The 14,911-nt window shown below is 54.9% G+C and overlaps 1 protein-coding gene across 3 annotated transcripts in view; it reads left to right on the plus strand.

Annotated features, from left to right (window-relative positions):
• The first annotated feature begins 437 nt into the window (after positions 1–437).
• The window catches only part of ELFN1 (extracellular leucine rich repeat and fibronectin type III domain containing 1), a 182,092-nt gene continuing 167,618 nt past the window's right edge, over positions 438–14,911 (plus strand). For 2 of the 3 annotated variants that reach the window (XM_065560087.1, XM_005289130.5), the window contains exon 1: positions 438–1,367. The gene's annotated coding sequence lies outside the window, so the exon portion shown is untranslated. Of the gene's footprint in view, positions 1,368–7,440; positions 7,926–14,911 lie in introns of those variants that run through there. The other variant, XM_024102407.3, reaches the window with a different exon arrangement.

Below are 14,911 nucleotides of genomic sequence, written 5' to 3' on the forward strand. Positions count from 1 at the left end.
GGCAACATCCCTGCAGTGTCATTTGCTCCTCCGTGTGCGGCGAAACTTCCGCCCCCACGCTGGGGACTGGAGACATCCCCCCGCCTGGGCTGGGCTGTGCCGTGCCGGCCGGCAGCTCGTTTCCAAGGAGCGCTCTGCTAGCGGGACCCGGGATGGCGCTGGGACTCCGAAAAGGACAGGAGGGGCCGAGACACTGATACAGCCCAAGGCTCTGGCTCTGCGCCCGAAGACTTCCCTAGCCAAGGTTGCCCCTTCCCAACACCCAGCCCACCCTTGCCAGGCCAGATCCACCCCCGGCGCCGCGCCCCCGGCCAATCCCCAGCTGCGTAAAGCTGGTGATCCCTTTCCTCTCGCTCCGGCTAATCCCCTTCTCTCCCGGACCATTAGCGAGCAGTTGCTTCAGCCTGGCATCTCTTCCAGCCTGCGCCTGCCGGAGGAGTGGGGGGGGGGGGGTGTCGCTAATTCCTCCCGGGTCCCAGCCAGGGTCGGAACGGAAAGGAAACGGCAATCCGAAAAAGTTACCCGGAAAGTTTGCCGGGAGCCCAGAGCCTGTGCTGCGGCTTGAGGGCCGTGTCTGTGCCTCTCCCAAACCCGGCCCGGCCCGATGTTAATCTCCCTCCCTCCTAACGTGGGATTGGTACTAGAGCGAGCGAGCGAGAGGCAAGGTCAGGCCCCGTGAGGAATCCAAACCCAGCCTGCCAGCCAGCAGAGGCAGAGAAGTTTTGGGCAGGGGAGGGAGCCCCCGGCTGGGGACTGGGGGGAGGAGGCTTTCCCCGTGGGGAGCTCTCCCCTCCCTTCTCGTTTACAGACAGCCTTGGCCAAACAATCTGATTAGAAGCTTTGATGCTTCAACTTCACCTAACGCTCCATTGGATCAACCCGCGCCTTGTGCTGAAGTTACACACCCCCTTCCCCCCCTCCTCCCCCGCCCCGCTCCCAGCCCCTCCCCCCCACTCGGACTCCTACATTAAACCTTTGATCACGCTCGGCAAGAATGTGCTACTACCTAAGCGCGGGGCATCGCCGCTGCCGGATGGCCCCTCTCCAGCCCCAGACCGCCTTGGAATAGATCGAATTAAACCCCCCAAACAGCGGAGCCTAGCGCTGTCAACCGAGGCTCGCCTGGCATGAATCCCGTTGCATTTCCTGGATCTTGGAGGTTCCTTGCTTGACGCAGTGAGGAGCTGCAGCCCGCTCTGTTCTCAGGCCGAGTCCAGCCCTGGGATTTGTCTCTTTGAAATTTGCCGTCTGGAGTGGGAGCTGCCGGCGCGGGGTGTGTGGATCGTCCGGAAAACGTGTCCCCGCCGGGCGGAGATCAAGGACCATCCGGCCCGGCTGAGGGACCCCTCCCCCCATGTCACAGGCAGGTAGGTGAGCCGGTCTGGATGGGATTGCGAGGGAGGGGAGCGGGGCCAGCAGCCGACGCCGTGTCCCTGGCTTCCCTTCCCGTCCCTCCCCTGCCGCAGTACCGGGGCAGCGGGCGCTCGCTCGCTTTCCCCCGGCGGCTCCGGGGTCCGCTGGCGAAAGGGGCCGCTCCATACGGTGCGCCGGGAGCAGCCAGCCCCGGTGCCCGCCCACCCAACTCCGCGCTCCCTTTGCAGCTCGCCCCCTTTCGTGGCCAGCGCTGCCTCCTTCCCCTTCCCCGCCCCATCCCGCGGCAGATGTTGCCGGAGATAAGCCCTGTCTCCCGGGGCTCTCCCAGGCGAGCCCTCCGCCTGCCGAGCCAGCCTGAGCCGCTCCTGCGCCCTGGGAGAGGCGCCCAGCGGCCAGACTGCCCCCCTCCCGAGCTCGCCCCCTTTGCCGGCAGGGACGCTGCGAACGCCCGGTGCAGCCCGCCAGTGGCCGCACCGACCCGCCCAACTTTCCGAAGCCCGGCCCGGCTGGCGGGGCGAGCTGCGGGCTGAACTCGGCTTGCCCTCCGCTCGCTCCCCGCCTGAAGTCCCCGGGGCTCTGCGGCGTCCCTGGCGGCTACCTTGGGTCCTGGCTCTGGAGCGAGCGGGCAGGTTTCAGCACCGGCGGACAGCGCCCAGCGCCCCTACCTCCGCGCGGAACCCCGGCGCCCTGGCAAAAGCCACGAGCCCAAGCCAGGGGCAGAGGGGATCCCCCCCCCAACAGCTAACAGGGCTCCCCAGTTCCGGAGGCTGTGGAGTATAAAGAACTGGGAAGCCGCTGCCTGCAGCCCTTCTCTTGCTCCCCCAGAGGCTGTCCCCGCTCCGCTTCGCTCCTAGCCGGAGTTAGGTTTCTCCCTAGCCGCGGTGAAGCTAATGGTTCCGCCTGCATCTCCCTGCACTTTAGTCAGCCTTAAAGTAGCTCCCGGAGGCCTCGCCCCTAGGAAGGTTAATGCAACTGTTGCCTTCAGCGAGGTCTGGTGATCCGGAGCTAAGTGCGATCCGGCGCCCAGTGCTGGGTGGGGAGGGGGGAAAGTTGTAGCCCTTTGGAGGCGGAAGCTCGCACGGCTTCGCGGGACTCACTCTCTGACGGCAGAGGAGGGAAGAGTTTTGCAACCCCCACTAAAGTGTGTGTGTGTGTGTGTGTGTGTGTGTGTACGCGCGTGAGTGTGTGCGCCTCTGTTGTGTGTGGGCGCGTGAGTGTGTGTGTGTGTGCGTGCGGACGCGCGCTGTAGGGGTGGGTGGATAATAGCGATATGCCCAAATGTTTCTTAACAGCCGATTGAAATCTTCCTGGCAGGTTAACTTGTGCTCAGATAAAGCTGTTTACTGATCGCTTTGGAATTTGTCGAAAATGACTAATGACCTGACGGTTACTATTCCCGAGAGAATGCAACTCAGCGCTTGTTAGTCCTGCAAATCAGGAGGGCTTTGCTTGGGTTTTAAAATTCGGCTTTCTCGGCGTGTGTGTGTGTGTTTTATCAATAGATTTCTTTAAATCACACGTTGCTAATTTGCTTCTGAGTTGGCGGCGCTCCGCTCTAGCTCCCCACATGTCCTCTTTAATATGAATTCTATTTTTGCAGCCAAAAACGTGCCACACATATAGTTTTAATTAAACGAACAAGCGGGGCGGGGGGGGGGGACTCTCTCGCAAATGTGGGCTTGGATTTTAATCACCTCTTATCCCCGGTCCAACAATATGTGACTCTAATTGAAATGAGGACTGCAGAGAGTTATCACCTTGTTAAAGGAAAAACGTTACTATTGAACCTAAATACTCCTCTCTTCTTGGCATCTCATCCTGTCCCCTAAAAGAGTCCCCTGGATTGGCTAAGTTTTAAAATAACAATAAAAGCCAGGCTGGACAGATGGACAGTCCATCTCTTTGATTGGTCTCCAGTGGGTTTTCTCCTCTATTAGATTCTGTTGTTTCGGGTTGTACAAGAGATTTCGTTGCTATCCGATGAATGCATTGCGGCTTTAATTATAATGACAGATGTTGCTGCAAAGTTCCATCTCCGTAACAGAATTAATGATAAACACCGAGGGCCGAGTAGCTTGCCAATCAGGGAGCCCATTGTTAAGCCGCAACCAGAGTTGCCAAATAATGTTCGTGATGCATTTGAATGATGCCAGGCCAATCCCCCCTTAGCCCAGTGCCCAGAACCCACCTCAGCGTGAACTAGATCTTTAAACGGGGCCTTGACACACACACAAACACCCCGCTCAGGCTGGGCGCTAGGAGACTATTGGACAGGCGATGCACACGGGTGGACCCTTGAAATCTCTTCCAGTCCATTTAAAATCTCGGTTGCTTTACAGCTTGATAGCCCCAGAGTTGCTGTACTTGATGCAATAAACGAGTCATGCCGGTCCCGCTCTTCATTTATTTAAAGCTTGTGTTTCCTTGTTGTGCGGTGAAGGCCGCTCGTCCCCGGTCGGCCTCGCTGATCTTGGGGGGATGGGGAGGAAGAGGCCGCCGTGCTGTTACTGTTACTCTCCTTCACACTCCGTTTCACTGGAATCACACCTCACTTCGGGGCTGCCGTCGGTTGAATAACGCCTCCCATCCTCGGCAAAAATAGAACCGGTTGACTCGCAGGTTGCTGTTTTCTTCCCCCTGGAAATGTCAGCTTCCCTGCGACCAGCTTGTCACCTGCTCCCGCGCGGAGCAGGGGAGCGACATCTATGCACGGATGCAAACCCAGCCCTTTCACGTAGTAATTCTCGCCCCAGCCCGCATCCACTTCATTCCAGCCCTGGACGGGGCTGTATCCCCGCTGCTCCAGCTCCGGGGGCTGGGCCATTTCGCAGCGGATGGTGCAGATACGTTCCTTCTGGCCGCTCCGTGCCCCCCTTCTCCGGAACGAATCGCTGGGAGAGCAGCATTTGCTGCTGTCCAGCGTCCTTGACTGGCTGCGCGAGTCGCTTACCCCTTCCCTGGCTTGTCAGGGCCTCCCTCGCCTTCTCCTTCCAGCCTGACTATCAGCCGGCCTCGCATTCGCCAAACTTTGCATTGCTCCATTTGCACTCCCCCCAGGGGCAGAGTCCAACACGAGCGCTCCGGGCCTGTAACTTGCCCGGTTTGACTAAATAACCGGACTGCTCCTGTCTCCAGCGCTCACAGCTGCCCTGGGTCCGGCCAGGGGGCTCATTTAGGCGGGCCGAAGTGTTTGTTAGGTGCGCCCAGTGGAACTGGTGGGTCACACTGCGGGGACAAGTGCCAGGGACTCGGGAGTAGGAATCTTGGGGACTCGGGAGTTAATGATGAACTTCTCCCGTTCCCAAACGCAGCGCGCTGCGCGCTGATCCTCTCCGGCTCTGCTCCTACTCCGAGCTGCCAGGGAAGCTGCTACCACTGACCTTCCAAACTGCGCCACTGCTCCTTACCGCCTACTGTTAGCCTGGGCTTTCTCCCCCGGCCTACCACACACCCAAATCCACCTGCGAGAGACTCTCTCGCTTCCTAAAGCATTGCTCCGTGGCAGGGAGCTTTGGATTTGGAATGTCAAAGATGATCGAAGTATCAGGGGGTAGCCGTGTTAGTCTGTATCTACAAAAACAACAAGGAGTCTGGTGGCAAGTGCCACCAGACTCCTTGTTGTTTTTTAAAGATGATCCAGTCTGTTCTTTCTCATATAATGTGCGGATTTTCAAATGGCCGGAGGTTTCCCTCTATTTCTCAGAGCCTTGGGCTCCCTCTCACAAATCAGCCTGACCCAAAGTTTTTAGCCTGTCAGTCGCGCCCAGCTTCCTAAAGACCTGAGCCCAAGGTCGGGCACACGGTGATGTCACAGAACACACCGACTTTTCTGTCGTGGTGATGTCACTCTGCTGTTGTAGCCACTTTCCTAGGAGGGCTAGACAGCATCCAAACTTGGATCCCCATCTCCTTCCATCTCCAGCTCTGCTTGGTATTTTGCTCCTGGTTAAACTCTGTATCAATTACTCGCCCTCATCGAGTTCTAAACTGATCATTGCTGCATTAGCCACGCCGGCTCAATCTAGCTAGCTATCGCTTTTCCTAATACACATCTTCGAGTAGTCTGAGATCACCCAGCCCAGGGGTTCAGCTGTGTTACTCCCAGCTGGACGGCTTTCCGTCTCTTGATTTCCACTCATAAAAAGGTGCTTTTGTCAGGTTTTCAATTTCTGCTATCAACAGGCTCGCCCAGTGGGGGGAAGGTACAAACAGCAACTCAGAGGATAGTGACCTTTTAGCTCACTCTTCATTAGAGTACACTTTACTTGCCCTTTCTGTAATTACGGTCCTCAAGATTCACCAGCAGACACCTTCCCTCTGCACCGGGACCAACCTCCTTCTGTTAGTTTGATGCGTTTCATTGCCAGTTTGCACTGTATTAAACATTTAAAAGTTTGCCGTGGTGAATAAAGAGATCATTAATATAAATTGATTCCAGGGTTTCAAAGGGGGTGCCACCGTATATATAAATGACATCTATTAAGGGAGCCGTAGAGTGAACAGTTGGTGCCTGGCGAGGTGAATTTCGAATTATTTCAGAATGTTCCCAAATTAATGGGTTGTCGCTCTGAAGTCTCCGGCAGCGCCAGAACCCAGACGCTGTGAAGGGGGTGGGGGGGAATCAAGACGCCTTGAAGGGATTGCAGGCGGCAGTCTTGTTTTAGAGGTTCTTCAGCTCACCTTACATTTACTGTATAAATAATTAGGCCGCATTTTTACCTCGCTCCCACAATCTTAGGAGGAAGCTGCATGCCCAGGATCGAACCGGGGTGCGTAGCGGAGGCTGCTGCGTCTGGCTAGGTCTGCAGGGAAAGCGGAGTCCAGCTGACCCCCCTCTGCCCCCAGTCACACCCAGAGAACAGCAGAGGCGTTCGGTCCAATACTTGGGGCGCGGCGCTGGGAGAAGGGCCGGTATCAGGAAGCGAGGGGAAGGAAAGAAAAGGGAATATTAGTCGAACGGGCCTGCCGCGTTGGCTTGTCTTAAAATCTTTATCGCCGCATCTCGTGGATTTCCAAAGGCAGGGACTGCAGCCAAGAAGCGTCACATAAACCAGGTGACAAGGCAGTGAGCATCCGACAGGACACAACACTGTCCAGACTTCTCAGGGAAAGGCCAAAGGCCGGGAATCAGGGAGCCACGTGGAAACGGACAGGGGTACCCGCTAGACAGACACTTTACAGCGTTGTCTCTCCCACACTGTACTGGCTGCATATCCCTGTCCCCTCCTTCCCCCTCCACACCCACTCTCTCTCTCACACACACACCCCAGCTCTGTTGAACCTGGAAATGATCTTCCTTGGACCCTCTACTCTCTGACCGGCCGCTCAAAGCCCTGCAAGAAACTCTGGTGGCGGGCACTGAGCGCTGTGCAAGTAGGGGACCAGGGTAACGTGCTCTGCCTTTGCGCCCGGAACAGGGATGAGGGGTGTGAACGCATCGCTGTGCCTGTGCAGATCTGGGGTAGGATGCCTAATGATTGTTGCCCCGTCCCCCCCCCCCCCCCCGGTTGCAGGGCTTTTCTTCTGGGGGCTCTTCTTCCTCCGGCTCGCCCTCTCTCCCCCATGCATAAGGATTTATCTCCATTCGCGGTCTCTGGGATTGAGTCAGCTCCTTTGTATGCCGCTTGAATTGGCCAGCTGCTTTGTAGAGAGAGGCTGAGATCGTGCTGTGGGTACAGAGAAAGAGAAAAATCAAAGCCTGGGATGAAAACGGGACAGGAAGCATGAGCTCGGGGAGGAAAACAAAGAGTAAAAAGCGAGGGAAGAAGAGCTCTCTGGGGAGCTGGCTGGCGAGCCGGCCAGATGGCTCCCGGCGCAGAGAGAGGGGCTGCAAAGGAGGGTGTCCCTCCCTAGCCCCGGGGCAGACTGACAGACCCACTGGCCCTGGAAAGGCGAGTGCCACTGACTCACAGGAGCAGCCCCTTCTCCATGGCCAGCGCTAGGGCCTCCCAGGGGGGGTCGGGGCTGTGCGGAGCTGTATTCACGAGGTGTGCTCACCAGGGGGGTGGTTGGGAACCGCTGGGGGAAGGCAGAGGCAAATCCGGGTTAGGGCGACCGCGGTGATGGGCGCGGTAGGAAGAAACGAGAGAGATGGACAGCGAAGGATGAGAACAGGACAGGGGCTTATCAGCTGGGGAGAGAATCTGCTCCAAAGCAGGTTCTTGTGCTGCAGAGACACTCCCCATCCTTGACAGGTCACCGCCGGTTAATGCCCCCCGGGGTAGCCTCCATACCCAGCATCCCGGTCTCTGCTGACCTCCCCTCCCCCATTTCCTCTCCGGGGAGATTCCTGGTGGGGGGGCTAATCCTTGCTCCCTGGCCGGCGTGTCCCCCCCTCTCAGGCGCTGGGCTGTGAGCGCGCTCTTCATTCTAATGAGAAAGTCGCTCCGAATGGGCGAGGCCTCATTCGCTCTGCCTCCGAGAGGCAGGGACCGGCCGAGGGCCCGATGGGAACGCAATGAATGAATGAATCTCCATAAAGAGCCCCGAGCGGGAGTTAGAGAGCGGAGGAGGCAGAGCGGGCAGCAAACCTGGGCTGGCGGGGAGCGCAGGTAAGGAGACGGCTCCAGGGCGGGTAACTCCTGCTGCCAGCGCAGGTCCACTCCCGTTGCACCCCGGGGCAGCTCCTCGCACACACCCGGGGGGAAGGGAGGCGAAGGCAACAGGTGCGTGGGTGTCCCCGGGGCTGTTGGTGGATATTGGCCAGACCCCGGGGGCTCGCCGCAGGTTTGCATTGCTCCCAACAGGAGCTGCTGGACTCTGTGCAAAGCCAGGCCCTGTGGAGGTGGTGGTGGTGGTGGTGTTCCTCCTTCAAAATGTGGAATTGCAAAAACTTCCCAGGAAGTTTCTCCACTGGCTCGCTCCCTTCTCCCTGCCGCCTTCCGTTCCCCCGTGGCCTTTCCGGGGGACTTTGTTTAAGCTAGAAAGACAAAGCAGGGGGAGACGAAGTGGACGAGCAAGGAGGCTAGTGGCTTTAACTCTGAGGGCGGAACAATCTCTTTCTACCCGTCTGGCATGGAAGTGGCTTTGCAGGGCGTGAGCTCCAGGGTGCACGGGGTGCGTGTGTGTCTAGAGCCATCGTTATTTGAGTGCTATGTGCCGGGCACGGACAGAGCCTGTCTCAGCGGCGTCACCTTTCAGGCACTCGGGTAGTGCCGGCAGGGCAGGAAGTCTCCCCTTGCCTGGCAGGGAAAAGCCCCGGGGGGAGACACCCAGCCAGGGAGTAGGGCTCTCTCTGGAGGAGGAAGCGCAGGCTGTCCTCGCTCACACAGGTAGTTCCCACAGGGGTGCAAGTCCCTGGACTTGCTTGGGAGCGGTGGCTGCTTTCGCCAGCGGCGCTCAGATCTGGGGGGCTCTCTTCCCTCCTTCCGACACGTGAGCGGGGCCCCACGGTGGATTCTCAGTAATAATCCAGGGGGGTTATGGGGAGCAGGCTTCCCGGCGCTGTATTCTCGTGTTTGCTGATGTTTGCACCCTTGGCGACACAAAGGCGAAGGGACAAGTCGCTGGAGCTTTCACACGAAGCCATAAGCAGGCGGCTCATTCCCTTCTGAAGGGGAAACCATTTGTACTGATCTGAAATGCGAAATCTCATCACCATGCGAAATCGAAGAAAACAGCCCCGAAGGCTCCCCAAAGGCATTGATCTGCGCTTGTAACTCGCTGCATCTTCATTACACGCCAGGGCGCAGATTTGTGGTTCCCTGGGCTCGCAGCGCAAAGGCTGGGAGAGCGGGAGGAAAGGCGCTTATTCCTCGCCTGGCTGCAGGCCGGCGTTTGGGAGCAGGGCCCCCGGCTGTCTCCTCTCTGACGGCGCTAATCTGTAGGGCTAGGGGGCTGGGATCGCTGGGCGGCCAGGAAGCAGAAAGAGGAAGCTGCTCCGGCCAGACACCTGCTGGGTTCCGGACCCTGCAGGGACAGCGAAGATTGGTGGCTGAGGAGACGGGGGGGATCCCATGGCCAGGCCGCAGATGCCAGGCGGATCTGGCTAGCGGGATGGAAAGGGAGCTCTCCCTAACCCCAGGCGGATGATACCTTCTTTGGGAGGCCCGTGCTCGGCCTTGGCGAGACAGCAGTGCCCCCTGGTCCGCAGCTCCGGGCCCCGGCTTTGCAATTTCTCCCCCGACGGCTCCCTCCAGCTTCCAGCTCGCCCCTGCCATCTGCGGAGTGGGGCCAGAGCCCTGTGCAGCCGCACTGTATTGTTACCCCGCCAGCCCCCCGTTGGCAGCCACGTCTCCCCAAGGTTACGGCAGGAAAAGGCGCGTGTAGGGGGACAGCTATGGACCAGTGTGATTTTGCCAGTCCCCGTTTGCAGCCTGGGCTGTGAGCACCGCGCGGGGACTGGGCAGAGCTGGCGCCTTGCGAGCCCCCTGTTGTACCCGGGAAGAACTCATGGAGCCGGGGAAGGTTGTAACGCAGCCCGGCCCTGAGAGGCAAAGGCGCTGCCTGTTGCGGCTTTCCCCGCCTCCCCCGGACTCCCTCTCTGTCTCTCTCCTTCTCTGCAGCCAGTGGTGCTCGCAGCAGTGTTTGGTTTGCACTTCCTGCCTTCTGTAGCCACAGACACTCTCTGTGCCTCAGACACACTCACTGACTGTCTCACGCTCAGACATACAGTCACACTAACACACACACCTGGACTCTCTCTCTCACACACACTGGGACACTGACAAACACACCTGGACTCTCTCACACACACACTGTGACACAGACATACACGCCTGGACTCTCTCATAACACACACACTGTGACATTGACACGCACACCTGGACTCTCTCACACACACACTGTGACACGGACATGCACACCTGGACTCTCTCTCACACACACACACACACACACTGTGACACTGACACACACACCTGGACTCTCTCTCACACACACTGTGACAATGACAAGCACACCTGGACTCTCTCACACCCACACCCACACACACACTGTGACACTGACACGCACACCTGGACTCTCTCACACACACACTGTGACACAGACATGAACACCTGGACTCTCTCTCACACACACACACAGTGTGACAATGACACACACACCTGGACTCTCTCACACCCACACCCACACCCACACTGTGACACTGACACGCACACCTGGACGCTCTCTCTCTCTCACACACACACACACACACACACACACGGTGACACTGATAGGCACACCTGAACTCTCTCTCTCACACACACACTGTGACACTGACACGCACACCTGGACTCTCTCACACACGCCCACTGTGACACACACCTGGGTTCTCTCTCTCTCACACACACACTGTGACACTGACACACACACCTGGACTCTCTCTCACCCACACACTGTGCCACTGACACACACCGATTCTCTCACAATCCAACACAACGTGACATTGGTATACACACCCGGACTCTCAAACTCCAGCACGCCTTTGACACTGACACACCCACACTGTGACACTAACACACACACCCCTACTCTCTCACACTCCAAAACAAGATGACACTGGCATGCACAACCCGACTGTCTCACACTCAAACACCCTGTGACACTGAAATACACACTCCTACCCCTTTGTGTAACCACGGAGCCTTTTAAAGTAACCTGAACACAGACTAAGGGGATATGCGCGAGAAGGGGTCACCTTCCCAACCCCTCCGAGGCCCCAGGGATGAACTCAGTCCTGGGCACTCCAGCTGCTATTTCTCCAGCCAAAGCCCCAGGCTGAGGCTGTGGCAATCAATGTGCAGGAGCTCACAGGGAGCACCGCTGCTTGCTGGTGAGAAGCTTCCTGCCCTTCCCTCAAGGAGGTGCCCCGAGAAGGTGCTCTTCTGCTAGTGCTCTTCTGATTGGCTTCATTCTCCACTCAGAGCAGTCACTGCATTAGGATTTGATTTTTTTCCACCTTCGAGCCCCAGCCAGATTAGATTATGGATTTGGCTGATTTCATGCAACTGGGGGAGGGAGGAGTCAGAGAGAGAGAGAACAGGATCCCATGGAGGGGAGAGAAATCGTATCTAGATAAGAGCTTGTTCTTTATGTCTGCTTAACGCAATCCTGTTTGATCATCAGGCAGCACAGGATCTAACGCCTCACCAGGAAGGATTAACTAGGAAAGGTCAGATTTCGTGCTCATTTGATGTGTGAGGAGTATTATTCTGAATGTTGGGGATTATTTATTTGTTCCCTAGTCCAAGCAGAAACAAGCAAACAAACAAAAGCCCTCTGGTCACAGCTCCAAAGATTTGTATAATCTAAATCTGGATGTGATGCCGCAGTGTGGGGAGGGTAACAAAGCAACATCAATAAAGTCTTGTCTGTCCCTGGGCTGTAGGGTTTGGTGACCAGCAATCCATGCAGCTGCATCAGTGCAAACTCCTGGGGGAGTCTCTTTTTAAATCTCTCTGCTCCACCAGCACTAGCCTTTGCTGGACACCAGCTACTGAATTGAGGCTAATCCCAAGGACGGACAAGGCCTGGGATTATGTGGTTACCAGCAAAGGCTAGTCAGTGCATAACAGGCTGGAACAAAGAGACTTAAAATATTAAATATACTAGAAATGTCTTATTGAAATGAGAGGATAATGGTCTGATGTGTCGGCTCAGGACAGCTGCTCCATGTGGAGCGAAGGGAAGGAAATCCCATTGATTGGGCCTGTGTGAAAAGCAGACAAATAGGGTGACCTGGGTAGCATCCCTAGTGGAATATAGAGAATGAGTGGACTATGCAGTCAGAGATAAACTCAGAGAAGGGGGGAGAGGCAGGGGTAGGTAGGGCTTTGAGGTCAAGGACAAGGAAGCTGAATTTGCAATGGAGAAGGAGAAGCCAGTGTAGGGATTCAAAGGTGTGTGTATGTGACATGGAGGGGCCAGGTACATCATCCTGGTGACTGCATATTGCACAGACTGGAAGGGGGAAGGAGAGGAAATTCCTGTGATCAAGACAGGAAATGAGAGTTTTAGCTATCTGAACAGAAAGAAGAGGTTTTGATGGAAGAAGCGGCAGGATTGGGACACCACCCCATGGGAAGCGTGAACTAGAGGAGGAGTCTGAGCTGGCCACAGGGTTAAGAACCTGAGTAACAGGGGTAGCGGAGGTGTGATCAACAGCGACAGAGCACAAAGTGGGTGGTCGGAAGGGGAAAAACTGGGAGTTCAGGGTTTGTCTACATCAAGTGTGAGACGATGGTGAAACTCCCAGAAGGAGATGTCAATGGGAGAATGAAAGAGAGAGGTAGGCTTGGGAGTCATCTGCTTTGGGATGGCCAATAGATATGTGTATGAACAGAGAGCTCACCCAGGGAAAGGGTGGTGAGGGGGAAGAGAAATCTAAGAGCAGATTGCCACTGAAAGCAACAACAGCAGCAGCAGGAGGAGGAGGATGACCCACCAAAAAGACAGTGAAGGCGGATGGAGGAAAGGTAGGGGAGAGACAGAGGAGCAGAGCTGTGGGAAACTAAGGCAGGGCAAGAGGTCGAGCATGACCAACAGTGTTAACAACAGCTAGGAATCAAGGAGAACGACGGCGCACTGACCCTGAGACTTAGCCAGGAAGAGAGCATTACACATCTTGGTGTGAGCAGTTTCAGAGGAGTGGAGGGGGTGGAGTAGAGGGGGAGGATGGGCGCTCATTTGGTGAGTGTGGAAGTGAATGTGTGTACAGCACCTAGCACAATGGAGTCCCGCTCCATGACTGGGGCTCCATGCTACTGTAACACAAATAAACGGGAAGAAAGGAAGTGAATGGTAGCTGGAGAGGCAGGTGAAGGACCAAGGGTTAGCTTTTTGAGGTTGGAGATACTGGAATATGCATGGTATGGGGTGGGGAAGAAGCCAGAAGGGAATGAGAGGTTAAGTGGGGCAAGGAGATCAGGAGAAAACGGGCAGGCGAAGGAGCTGGAGGTAGAATATCCATGTCAATCTGCATATAAAAAAATCTACCAAATCAGCTGGAGGTTCTCAATCTGCCATTTCAGTTTAGCCTGGCTAAGACAGCACCTTCTGTAACACGCTTCTGGCATGATCCCCAACATGGGAGTTAAATGTAACATTCAAGAGGATACAGCAGCCTGAAAAAATATTCTGAAAGCCCTTTGTGGAAATGAAATCACTCACGGCGAACTGCATTTGTCAGAATAGCTCCTCACTTCGACACGGCTGAATGGTATCTCTAGCTTTGGATAGCATCAGGGAAGAACTGAAACAGAGGTGTAAAAAGAGATGGAGAATCTGCAGTACTGGTGACCAAGGGAGGAGACGTTGTCTTGGCGTAGACCAGAATGACTCTCTGAAGAATATACATTTGATAGGCCCAAATCCTGCGGCCTTTACACATGTGAATAGTCCCTGGTGCACATCATGAATAGTCTTACTGGAGGCAATGGGACTAACATGGTGGTAAGGGCTGTAGGACCTATAGCTAATGCTTCACAGAACATAATACACACATGCAACATTTTAAATACACTATAGATTTGTCCAGTGTTCATAATAACACTTAGTGAGCAAAGCCTCAGCAAGTATAAATCAACGTAGCTCTATTGAATTCAAAGCAATTATGCCAATTTACACATGCTGAGGATCAGGTACGACCCAATACATTTGAAAAATATTTACATAGTTTGCATCCTATTATAGCATTTAAATCTAGGAGCTGGACAAGTGTAATCTTCTGTAGCTACGTCATTTTAAAAATCAATGGTAATAAGTATATGGAAATGTATGTGATGTACTGTATCGGCTTCTATCCGCTTTTAGGTTTATTACAGTAAATGCATAGATTTCTTGTGCCAGATTCATTCATTCATCCAATTAAATTGAGTTAAACCACAGGCATATTTGGCACCTGGTTTCTCTCTATACCTTTGTAAAATGGGCAGGTGGCGATAATAAAATTTTGCACTTGGTGGCATTGTTCATGGCAAAGGTTCCCAATATCCTTTTATAAACTATGTTCATAAATTGGTATAGTATATGTGTGTATTCATGTACATAACAGTAGGAGGCATTGGCATTGTCTATGTATTTTGTCATACACTTTGCGTGTGTGTGAGTGTGCATATATAAATAATACATTATTTTGCTTCTGCCACATTACCTTGCAAGTGGAAGAAGTTTTAAACAATTTTAATTGGGACTCTTCTCCTCAAGAGCATGGTGTATTTTAGTTGCCATGAGCCCAACTCCAAAGTACTCAGAAACAGGTAATACATGTGAAGCCCCTCCTTAAATAGATTGAAGTGGTTTTTCTAGGCCTAAAAATGTCACAGATGCAAAGACTGCTATCTCTGGACCTGCCAAGGGTAGAAGCAACTGTTGTGCGGGCTGTTGAGTAGCTAGGAATCTCCCATTACTGTCCTAGAAATAGGAACCTGAAGCCACTGGCGAGTCCCAAGACACGGGTCCTTGAACTGCTCTGGTTCAGACTTGGATATTACCTGTTCTGGGCCCAGCGCCAGAGTTCTGGGGGGTGATTCACATTTTTTGCAGGGAGGGGGTGGAGAAAGGAAATACATTTGTGGTAGCATGATTTAATGTTTGAAAAAAGAAGCATCTGAAGCTA

Source organism: Chrysemys picta, chromosome 10 (genome assembly GCF_011386835.1).
Source record: "Chrysemys picta bellii isolate R12L10 chromosome 10, ASM1138683v2, whole genome shotgun sequence".
NCBI lineage: Eukaryota > Metazoa > Chordata > Testudines > Emydidae > Chrysemys > Chrysemys picta.